Source organism: Thalassophryne amazonica, chromosome 13, assembly GCF_902500255.1.
Source record: "Thalassophryne amazonica chromosome 13, fThaAma1.1, whole genome shotgun sequence".
Classification (NCBI taxonomy): Eukaryota; Metazoa; Chordata; class Actinopteri; order Batrachoidiformes; family Batrachoididae; genus Thalassophryne; species Thalassophryne amazonica.
Genome location: NC_047115.1, coordinates 90,150,431 through 90,163,253, shown reverse-complemented (window position 1 = coordinate 90,163,253; position 12,823 = coordinate 90,150,431).

The following is a 12,823-nucleotide window of genomic DNA, read 5'->3' as shown; positions in this document are numbered from 1 at the left end:
GAGAGACTGCCGCTTTGCTCCATGAAATTTTTTTCAGAAACTGTTAGAGACAGGCAGTTGGAAACCATTCAAAAGATTCAATTGGATATCGGTGAAGATTCTGTCGGCGTCACGCGGATTCTGAACTGTTAAACCTTTTTAAAGATGGCCCACAGCGGCGGAGGGCGCACGGCGCGCCGAGCGGCCATTCAACAGGCTGGATCGACCAGATCATTTCTAAACTGAATGCTGTGTTGATCCAGGACATCATGTGACTACCAGAGAAATGGCAACAGAGCTGGACATAGCACTTTTGCGGCACATTCCACTGTTACAGGAGATTTTGTAATTTTGGAGGATTTCGCACGTCGGCACGAAGCAGCTCAGGACACGCAGCAAAAAAAAAAAAACACCTCTGTGTTGGAAACCATTCAGAAGATTCAGACGGCTTTCGATGGCTTTCAGTCGAGTGAGTATCCGAGAAATTGTGTAACAGCTGGACATGCCCCAACATGTCCTGTGAGACTTCCAAGACTGAGGTCTTTTTTTGCTGCATTTGGCAGAACCGGTGCCATGTGTGACTGCTGGTCAAAATGCTTCGGCATTCCGGAAATCATGTCCACAATGTCCCGAGACCGATATGAAGAGTTGATGCACTATTTACGCGTCAATATTAAGGACACCCGTTTGGAACGCATGCAGACGGACAAATTTGCTGCCATTTCAGACATTTCAAATCAAATCAAATCAATTTTATTTATATAGCGCCAAATCACAACAAACAGTCACCCCAAGGCACTTTTGGGGGTGCTTTGTTCAGAACTGTGTGCTGTCGTACAACCCAGGGCAACACATAACAGTTATTTCCAACAAAGGTCCGATGTCCTTTTCTGCAATACATTGCATCTAAACCGGACAAGTTTGGAATAAAGTTTTGGATTGCAGCAGACTTGAACACTAAGTACATGTGCAATGCCATTCCTTATTTAGGAAAAGACCCCAGCCGTGCCATAGCAGAGTGACTTCCAGACAATGTTGTGACAAGACTTATGGAACCCTTTTTGGACAGAGGCAGAACTGTCACTATGGACAGTTTTTCACATCGTTGTCTGGTGAACAGGCTTCTATGTACAACGCAACACAACTCTTTTTGGCACAATAAACAAAATTTGACGGGAAGGTCCAGAGCAGGTAAAAAACACCAGAGAACGTGAGTTTTCAAGACAGGTGTTCACTTCTGGCAGTGCCCTGCTAACAGTTTATGCAGCTAAAAAGAAGAAAAATGTGTGTCTTCTCAGCATACTGCATAAGAAAGTGAAGAAGATTTGCGGTGAAAACCAAATGTAATCATAGACTACAACCATTTGAAATGTGGTGTGCTGGATCAAAAACTGCATGCTTACACAGTGCGCTCAGGATAGCTGTCTTCTGCAACATCCTGGACATTGCTGCTGCTAATGCACATACTGTACAAGGCATGTACAGGATCAAAGGAGTCGAGGCGAAAGTTCCAGCATAAGCTTGCAATTGAACTGAGAAATAGACACATGCAGGAACGCGCTCTGGAAAGAGAGAGAGAGGAGGCACTACGTGAAATGAGAAGAGTTTCTGAAGGGAAAACAACATGCCAGGTGCGTCAGAGTTGCAACAGAAATCGCAGTACAGAGAAATGTGCAATTTGCCACAAGTACACCTGTCGAAAATGTAGGAAAGGATCTCCATTCATGTGTAAAAATTGAACACTGTACATAGGAACTCACAATTTGTTGACTGTGCTGACAAATTGTTTATCAATGCAATTTCTCTTGAATATTTTTATGTGTGAAATAAATGTTGTTGTTTTTTCACTGAAGTCCTTTGTTTGGTCTATCCTTCAATTTAGGCCAGGGATGCCCAACCCTGGTCCTCAAGACCTGTTATCCTACATGTCTCCCTCTTTCAACACAGTCTGAGTGGGGCAAGGCAGCAGGTACTGATCCAATTTGCAACTCAAAGGAACCAGTCAGTAGGGTGATCACCACAACACTAATCTGAGAGGGGGAGGAGGGCCTTGCAGGAGGGACCCAGGGTATATAGGGAGAAGGATGCTGAGGATGGAGCCACCAGGCAGGAGGAGAAGAGGGAGACCAAAGAGGAGGTTCATGGATGTGCTGAGAGAGGACATGCAGGTGGTTGGTGTGACAGAGGAAGATACAGAGGACAGGGTGAGATGGAAACGATTGATCGGCTGTGGCGACCCCTAACGGGAACAGCCGAAAGACAAAGAAGAAGGAGGAGGGCCTTGCAGCAGCAGGCATTCTAGTGCTAAACGTTAAGAAAAGTCCCTCCCTTTGTACACACAGCTGCGCCATGAAAGCTCCTCTCCCCCACCGAGTCTTGGCGATTAAATTACAGCTACAAAGAAATAAAATAAAATGTTAAAATTAGTCTGTTTTGTTTTTGTGTCGAGTGAACAAGTCACTGTAACGTCCAAAGTGAACCTGAACTATACTACCCGTAATGCTCCCTGCGTCGACCGGCCAATCACGTTTTGCACTTAACGATGATGTCATCAGCAAGTGACAGGCAGCCATGCAAACACACAACAAACGGACTAAAATGTTTGATTTTAGGGTTTACAAACGTTTTTGACCATTAAACTTTACTGGCAAAGAAAATGTTATCGGACTGAAAGTTATCTGAACTAAATTTATCGGAAGATAATTGGTCCGATGATGGTTTTAAAACTTATCTGGAAAGCTAATCCGATAGCAAAAACATTAGCTTCAATAATTATCTGCTATCGTATTAGTTGAACTGTGCCCACCACTGGGTACTGGTAATGATAACACTGAATCAGCGTGGGTCAGCCTATGTGACACAATACGAATGTGGCCATTGAACGCTTGTGAAAAGAAAGAATACAAGAACATCAACTGCTACAAGTTCAGAAGCCAAGAGGGAAAGTGGTTTAGATTTACAAAAAAAAAAAAAAAAAACAAGTCAGGGTACTAAAGACACTCTAAGATCCGCTCGCTACTGCACCAGTGATGACGAGCTAAAGTTGCGCAGTAGTTTCCAGACGGCAGCTGACACGAGAAATGTCAGGGCAATGTTCAAATGTATCAAGAAGGCAACTGGCCCCGTTGCCTCTGGGACCACTCCCTTAAGGCAAAGACTGATCACTGGTTTGAGCACTATCTTGTGTGATACATATAAGGACAAAATTACCCCCCCTCCCCTCCCCCCATGAAATTTAAAGTTTTCCCAAGTGCATTTTTAACATTCATTCATCCATTTTCTTCCGCTTTATCCGGAGTTGGGTCGCGGGGGCAGCAGCTCAAGCAAAGCCGCCCAGACCTCCCGATCCACACACACCTCCCCCAGCTCCTCCGGGTGAACCCCAAGGTGTTCCCAAGCCAGCGGAGAGATGTAGTCCCTCCAGCGTGTTCTTGGTCTTCCCCGGGGCCTTCTCCCAATGGGACGTGCCCGGAACACCTCTCCAGCAAGGCGTCCAGGGGGCATCCGGAAAAGATGCCCAAGCCACCTCAACTGACTCCTTTCGACGTGGAGGAGCAGCGGCTCGACTCCAAGCTCCTCCCGAGTGACCGAGCTCCTCACCCTATCTCTAAGGGAGATGGGGTGAGGGTGCATTTTTAACAGAGCAAGAAATTTTCAACACAGCCTTTCTAAACATCCTAGATTTATTTTGGATGTTTAGATTATTTTACTTTGAATAATCCCACCGCTAAATCATTATTATTAATTTTTCAAGCATACAAGCAAAATTATTTCACAAAAAGCAAAACCTAACAGAGTCAAAATTAGAAGCCCTTGTCGATGTAGTCAATTGTGTGTACTTTTTGCTGGATAACAGCCTGCAGCCATTTGTTGTAATTTTCAACAAGTCTCAGACATGTCTTTGCGTAATCACAGCCCATTCTTCTCAAACTCAAGCTCCTCCAGATTTGATGGACTTCTGACAAGGACCTTGTTCTTGAGTACACCCCCCACATTTTCAATGGAATTCAAGTCAGGGCTTCATGCAGGTCAGTCAATAACGTTCACTTTGGTCTTCTTGAGGTAGTTCTTCACCAGGACCAGTACATGTATTGGGCCATTGTCGTGCTAGAAGACAAAACAATGACCCAGTCCCACCTTTCCTGCTGACTGCTTGAGATTTTGTTTCAGAATCTTCCAAACCCTTTTTTCTACATTATTCAATCCACATTGAGGAGATTCCCAATTCCAGATACACTAAAGCATCCCCACAGCATAATCTTCCCACCACCATGTTTCATTGTGGGGACAGTATTCTTTTGGTTTTGCATATCTCCCTTCTTTTTGGCCGAAGAGCTCTTGTTTCATCTCATCTAACCAAAGGATGTTTCCAGTATACATAATCTTTCTCCAGGTTGTCCTTAGGCCCCCATCACACATAACAAGAATGTGGAGGAGCCATTCCAACACGGCAAATACTGCCATTATCCGATGCAGTCGGTAGAAAAAGAGGCATGGCCAGCCTTGGTCCGAACGCATCCAGTCTGCCTCGTGCACACCTGCAGGATGCAGCCCAAACATATTTCAGACAACAGTCAGATGACACAGACTGCACTCAGATGGCACCGACATTGGAGCCATCACTCACCCACTCACTCACGCAATCAAATCTGTGCTCGTCTTCACATTCCCAGCATTAAATTGACCTCTCATCAGTGTGTGTCTCACTCTGACATGATGAGAGCAGTGTGCGAGTGTGTGGCAGAAATGTTCTCTCAGCTGCGTGTATATGTGTCCATAAATGCTGTACCAGCAACTCTCCATGCACGAGCATTGGGGGTAATGTCCATTTGAGCATACTGACAGCTGTCAGTGATCACCTGCTGTTGTACAGTCTCGTGAAAAATAGGTGTTTAGGTGTTTGATCAGTATATACTTGCATTGCTAGATTTTATTTGTCCAGCTGGACTCCATAACTGCTGCTGAATTGCTGCTGGCAGTGCGGCAACGTCCGACATGTGCGCAACATTCAGATGCAGCCAGTGGACTTTCTCTTTTTTAAAACTTTTTTTGTTGTTGTTGTCATTTTACTTGATATACATCATAACACAACTGTAGCTGGATTATCGTTGTGGGACGACACTTCACATGGGATTTAATTATACGAGGTGGATTATGCTTTTGTCATCTGATCGATGTTGCCAGCACAAAGCACAGCGGGTGAAAAGGACTGTCTGTGCCGCACTGTGGAACATAAGGTACCAGAGGTGAGTTACATGTTTATTTATGTCATCGTGTGCTGGGCAAACATTTCCGCATCATACCTGCTACAAACGTAGGAAGTGTACGTGTAATAACGTGTGTTACAGCGATGAAATCCTATTCAGCTGCGTTGCAGTACTGCACCATGCCTTTGATGCGCGCACACTGCTACATATGTGTTATTACATAACAATATTTCCTTCGCCCTCCCTGGCCAGGGTCCAGTGGAGGTGGACAAACATGGCACAACAATGTCAGCAGGCTTTGCTGTGATCAATCGATCGATCTCAAAGCTCAATCAACCACAATCAGATCGTTTAAAATCCTGTTTATGCCGCTATCGGAATATGGAAATTACGGTCAGATGGTCGTCAGATTACATATGGGACGCTGTTGGATAGGTGTCCCATCTCAACGCTGCCTGGAGAGTTTTGAACATGTGCATCACACTCAGGGCCACCAGCCGATTTTGACCAACTGTGCGGATTTCTGCTGATGGCTGTCAGAAGGTTTTGGAACTGAAATCTGACACATTTCAGATGTGTGCCAATTCACAACTCCAACAGCACTCTGCGTGATTCCGGCTATGTGTGACAGGGGTATTAGCATACTTCAGTCTGGCATAAAGATGCTTCTTCTGCAGAAGTGGAGTTTTTCTTGCTCGCGAGCCTTGCAGTCATTCCTGTCTGGGGTGTATTGCATTGTCTTCCTTGAGACTACAATTCCCAACCTGGCTGAGTCATTCAGTAGTGTCTTGGCAGTTGTTCTGGGGTCTTTAGACACATCTCTCACTAGTTGTCTTTCCAGAGTCTTTGAAATTTTTATGCCCCAGTCACACGGCACACTGCAAAAGCAGGACAAAGGATAAAAAGTCTAATTCATAGGTGGACAAAAGCTGCTGCACTTTTCCCATCACAGAAAAGCCTGTGAATCACGCAAACTCAAACAGAACTTAAAACAAAAAGAAAATGAAGCGAACATCTAAAAACCGCGGTTTAAAATGTAATCAAAACAAAACATTCAGGATGACATGACCGAAAGTGGGTATAAAACCAAGTGCAGCCAGCCTTGTCCTCATTTCTGCAGTACTTGCAGGTGCAAGATTTTGTTTTTCTTCACAAGTTTTGTTTGTCTTCACATTCTGAGTTCTCGCAGGGTGTCTGTACCTTGTTGTACACTTTATCTGTGATAGTACTTGTCCTGACAAGTTTATTTGTTTATTTGCATCCCCATGCTGCAGCTACTCTTCCTGGGGTCCACTTAAATTTACAAACACAATAAATCAAAAGTACATTAAAAAAATATATAAGAAAAAATATGAATGAAAATAAAAATCAAGAAAATAAAAAATCAAATCAAATCAAATTCATCATCACACATGGGCATAAATTTTTTTTATATGTTTAAAGGTCTGACCCAGATTGCTCATTATACCAACATATGCAGTTTCATAAGTTTTTTGAAAAGACATTCATTAGAAGTGAGTTTAATGTAATCCGGTAATAAATTCCATTCCTTCATACCCCTAAATATGATAGTGTTCTTAATGGCATTAGTTCTAGCTGCAGGTAGCTTATAGTTTCCCATCACAGCATGTCTGGTTATGTATTTATGTTTTTCTGAACTGAAAGAAAAATCCCTAAACAAAATATAAGGTAACTTAGTGACAATAATCTTTGTGGTAAAAATAATAAGTGAATACAAAAGTCTGTCTTTGACTAACAGCCAATTTCAATTTTTGTGCATTGTGATGATATCTGTCCTATAACTGCACTTAAGTGCTATACGAGCAGACCTATTTTGAATAATCTGTAATTTATTCATCATTTCTCCAGTGGCATTTGACCAAGCTACTGGGCAATAGTCCAAGTATACTAATAGTAATGCTTTAATAGTATTCAATGTAGTTCAGTAATAATTCAATGTAGTACAACTTAAAAACCTTGCATGTCTTCTCATAATTGATATACTCCTGTCCATTTTTACAAAAATATTATTTATATATTTTTCCATGATAGTTTTGAGTCTACATTACACCCAGCAGCTTAGTCTCATGTACTTGATTTATTATCATATAATTAATTTTGATACTTAATATGGGCTTTTTCATCATAACGCAACTGGAGCCAATAATCATACAATTAGTCTTTACTGTATTAACACTAGCTTATTGGATGTTACTCAGTCAACTACCTTGTGCAGTTCCATGTTTAAAACAGTTTCTAAAGCATTGTGTGAGCGTGCTGATGCATAAATGGTAGAATCATCAGCATAAATCACTATACTAGCTTTATTAAAAATATATGGTAAATCATTCTTGAAAATAGCAAATAACAATGGACCGAGACAACTCGGTCATCTTTGGACTCGGTTTCTTTGACAAGTCCATGGCATCAGCCATGGGAAACCGTCCGTGTCAGACGAAGGCTACTTCTGAAGACACATACACATGCAAGCACATGCAGGCCAGCCACAAAAGGTTGAAAGTGCCTTAATAGTTAAAGTAGTTGATAAAATGTTCTTAACGTTAGTGTTTCTGTATTAAAACATTGCTTTTTCAGGCCAATCGATGATTCATTCAGCATCTCGAAGCTTTGGTGATTGATTCGTTGAGAGGTCATCAATGTTGGACTTGGGAGGTTAAACGAAGTTGGATACAAGTAAAATGAAATGCTAACATTATGAAAACTAAACAAACGATAAGAAACCATCAAGAATGAAAGCAAAACAAAAGACGGATGAAAATTGTTGTCGGTATTCGTTCAAATTTTTCAAGGGTTGAAAAATTCTGACGAAGTGCCAGCTACAGGAACGAAGCTGGATGAAGGTTAAATGATGCCTCCGAAAGTCAATGAAAGTCCAGATTTCTTGTTTTGTTTGGGCTTCGTTTGTGCCGTGTGACCGGGGCTTTAAATTCCTACCTCTACCAGGCTTCTGTACTGTGTAACCATCACTGAATTTCTTGATGATACTTCTCACTCCAGTTCTTGGCACTTGGAAATGCTATGATAACTCCATGATATTTTTTGGTTTTGTGAAATATTTTTGTTTCTGTGTGTAAAGTAAAATAGTGTAAGCATCAAAAATAAACTAAGATTTTTAGAAACACTGTGTTGAAAATTCCTTGCTCTGTTAAAAAAGCACTCAAGGAAATTTGGAAGAAACTGTAAAATTTCACAGGGGACTAATAATTTTGTCCTTATCTGTATGTAATCCAAAACATGGTGGCTGACATTGCCTTGGAATCCATCCCAAGAATGTCTGTCATGAAGAAGCATGACAGACATTACCACTGCTGCAGAAGCAGCTTACCACTAATGCCACGTTCACACCGGATGCCACGCGACGCCACAAATTCACATCCCTCGCCTGCCGATGGACACCCCACCATCACTCGGTGTGTCGCTCTGCTTGAGCCGCATTCACACCGGACACCACGCGATGCCACAAATTCATCATTTGGTGCAGGAACTGTGTCTGGATGATGGCCACTTTCAGCGGTACTTCTGCCTCTCCAGGACCCAGTTTGAGGACCTCCTGTCCCGTTCGCATGCGCACATGTGAACAAAGAAAAAAAACTGGCTGCTGCTGCAGTTCATCGCTCTTCTCTCTCAATGTGTCATACAAGTAATTGTGTTACATAAGTAAAGGACAGGGGCGTAAGCCATGCTCACAGGCTGATTGCCAGAGACAGGACATGTCCACATCAAGTATAAACTCCAGACAGCGCCACATCACTACATATCTAGTCCCTGATTGGTCATCGCAGTGTGACAAGTTCAGATTTTTCAACTTGGAGAAGAGGGCGATGCGATGCAACGCGATGCAATGCGATATTGTGCCACAAATGCACCAATCGCTCAAAATCGCTTCATTTGCATCGCTTGATTCGCATCTATTGCGTCGCATTGCGTGGCTTGAACGTTTGTGGCGCCACAACGTGTCCATCCATAGGTATTACATGGCAAGCTGTCGCTGTCGTCGCTCGTGTGGCATCTGGTGTGAACGCGGCACAAGAGCTTAACAAAGCCATGGACTCTTACCTGTGGGAAGTTCCCTAGGAATGATAGTATACCATCTGGAACTTTGAAATGCAAGAAGGCAGCATGACGGCAGCCACAATACAAGCTCTCTGTCTCTGCTGGTACAAAGTCTACATCCAGCAGGACATGTGTGACTCTGACATTATCACAATGTTCAAAACAAAAATTGACTGCAGTGATGGTAAGAACTACTGCAGCATAGTGCTCAAATTCTTTTGCTTAATTCACCCTGATGTGCTTGCAGACCCTCGCTTCCCATGTCTACTCTGAGTCCCAGTACAGTTTCAGAGCCAGGAACGTACTGTAGGCATGATCTTCTCACTATGGCAACTGCAGGAGAACTGTCTTAAGCAGCAAATAAGCCTCTTAAACACATTTATTGCAACAAAGACTGCATCAGCCGAAGCTGGCTTTTTAAACTGCCGGAAAAGGGCAGCTGTCTCCAAAAGCTGCTGAACATCACCATTTTCTTCCATGACAAGATGCATAACACGTTCTGTTTCAACAGAAAAAAAATCAAAAGCCTTCACAGCAAGTAGTAGAGCAGTAAAAGGATATATCCTGATGCACACCCTCTTTGAAATGTTTTCTATGATCCTGCAATGTGCTTCTGAAGACTCTAAAGTCCTGTCTGTTTTCCTCCATGCCAGTGTTCACTGATGGCAACTTTTCAACCTTGCATGGGTTTTCTCCAACAGAAAAAAAAAAAAAATTACCAAGTCCTGGTCCATAAGCTCCTCTGTACAGAAGATGGAGCAGTGGTGTCCCACATGTAAGGCCAGTTGCTGTTCAACTGCAGAAAAGTTGAATTCACCATGAGCTGAAAGAAGACGAACATCATGGACCCAGTTTCATAAAGCAGTCTAATCTTGTTTAGTCAACTAAACTCACTTAATTGACTAATCTTTTTTTCCCCTGTCTGCATATATAGTAATGGTAAATGCCACACTGGCAGAACCATTTATGAACATTAATACACATATATGCAATTTATTCTCGCAAGACAGAAGGTATGTAGTGCGTGAGTGATCGTGGTGTGTGTGTGTGTGTATGACCCCCATCCACCCTTCCTGATCAGCCTACCACATCCTACTCAAAGCCAACTGACAGCTTCTATCTATTCAGCCGACCACCAAAACAACGCAAAGACAGACAAGAACGAAAGACAAATGGTGAAGGCAATGACTGTGAAGTGATGAGAAGAGACACAGAGACCCCAACCATACAACTTACCAGGACAAACAACCACACATGAACAAGTAATGACAGCAACAGTCTGTCTAATTATTGAGCATCCATACCCTAATCTAGGACACCAGAGTCTTGATCCCCTTGAGAGCACCCAAACCGAATTGTGGTAACGGCCACAAACACACAACCATCCACACACAGAGACCCAGATCACAGCTAAATATCCGATCACTACTGTGGCTGGTGAGCTGGGCCAAGACAAAAGTACAGAACCTTACCATATGACGTGGACCACTCTGGCACGTAAGAAGCCATGTGGCCGACTGCACGCAATGACGGAAATGGGTCCAGGACGCAGGGCCCCAGGAGAAAAAGGGCAGCGGAAGGGCACAGGGGCCAGGAAGGGCAGCCACCAGAGCCACCGGGGCAGCAAGATGAACCTCCCGCTGTGTTTAGAAATATTTATTATAAACGCAACAGGAGATGATGTAACAATGACTGCAGTGTGTCTGTTAATTAGGATTTCTCAGTGTTTTTTATTTAGTCATTTCCACAATTAATTACCTACTTGTTGACTATGTGATTGCTTTTCATGTTGTAATCAGGGCAGAGTAATTGCTATAATATGAATTTGACCATTCCACTGACTGTGAATGCTTTGAAATTGTGCAAAATGGGTGGGGCTTCTTCTACCTGTACAAGTGTCTTATTGACTTAATTTTGACTTCATGGACATGTTTAATAATTCATTAATTTAATGTTAAAATATAGGAAAGGAAACAGCTTTTTCAAATAATAAAATAGTTGCTCTTTAAAGAACCTTTGTTTTATTTAGAAGTGCAGCAGCAGGTGTTGGTTTTCAGAGACGATGGACCCTCAAGACATCTGATCTCTTGGTGGAGTTTTTGGAGACAATTTTCTCACATTTTGCAGAGCAGAGATGTTCTATTCTTTTTTCTGGATTATAGGTTTTGGTGTTCACCTCCATCACTGGACGTTTTTGAAGTGCATCTGGATTTATAGGGTTCTCTGCATAGAAAATGATGAAATGTTCCTGATGTGAGACAAGTGAAGAAATATATATATTTCATAAAATACAAAGAAATGGGAAACACTGTTCTACTATTTTCTGCTATCCCTGCTCTGCTATCTTCTTTGTCTGATTACAAGATAGTCAGGGCTTAATTTGAGGGGGAGCATGCCGGAGCACGCTCCGGAACCTCGGATGCGCGCTCCGGAACCTCTGACGTTGGCTCCACCAGCTATTTATCCCTTTATCTACGGCGATGGTGTCCACGCCATATTTTCCATATGCATATTTTTTTTACCGTAACTCCGCCATAGTTTGTCCAATCCGAATGATTCAAAGGGCATTGTAAAGCTAACACCAAGGGCTTTCCAATGATATATAGTGTATTACGGTAAACATAGCCTGTGATGTCATAACGCAGAGGAAAAACACGGAAGTTTCACACTAGTGCGCTGCTGATTCTCATTACCGTAAGTTCTCATGTAAGGCCTCAATCTGAAAAATTTCAACACTGACAGCAAGCCAAGAACCAACAGTATGCTATATGTTGCATATATTACAGTAAAAGTGCGTTCGGTGACTTTTGAAACGAGGGAAAAGTATGAAAAAGAGCGCAAAAGTGGCAGAAAAGTACAGAGACAGACAGCAAACATAAATGTAGTAATTTTTGAGGAAAAGGCAGGGTGTTAGTGTCATCTGTGAAGGTGTGTGTGCGTGTTTGTGTGGGTATGCAGTTTATTTTAAGTGTGACGCACAGCGTTGTTCGAAAGCCCCCCCGCCCTTCTTTTTTTTTCCTGCACCAGAGCCATCCTCTGCGCTCTGGGACCTCCCACTTTACAAATTAAGCACTGAAGATAGTTAAAGAAAATTCAACTAAAAGAAATCTAAGTTATTTAAAGTTGAGACTGTTCTTCCAGTCACAGCAGTAACAACTACAAAACTGTGTAGCTTTATTTGGTAAGAAGAGATAAACTGAATTGAATTGGCTTGCTGTCTCCTCCTCCGCTCTCTCTCAGTCTCTGACTTGAACACCGGCCGCTTCAGCTTCAGCCAGCCGGACACTCTGAAGAGTCGCTGAAAAAAGCTTCCCCCAGCAGAGTTGTGGTTATGTGGTATTGTGGTTATGACTGGCAGACTGAGTGTGTTGTTTTTTTCTGTTCCAAATCCATGATGGCAATTGTCTGGGTTGTTCACAGGGCCCTCAAAAGCCAGATAGTAGTGCAAGGGAAAGCGATGATCGACCGACATGTTCAATGTGAAAGGCCCTTAAATCCTAAGTACTGTACTGTATGACATCAAAGCACAGACAGCATAGGCAAGACAGGAAAAATGACAAATC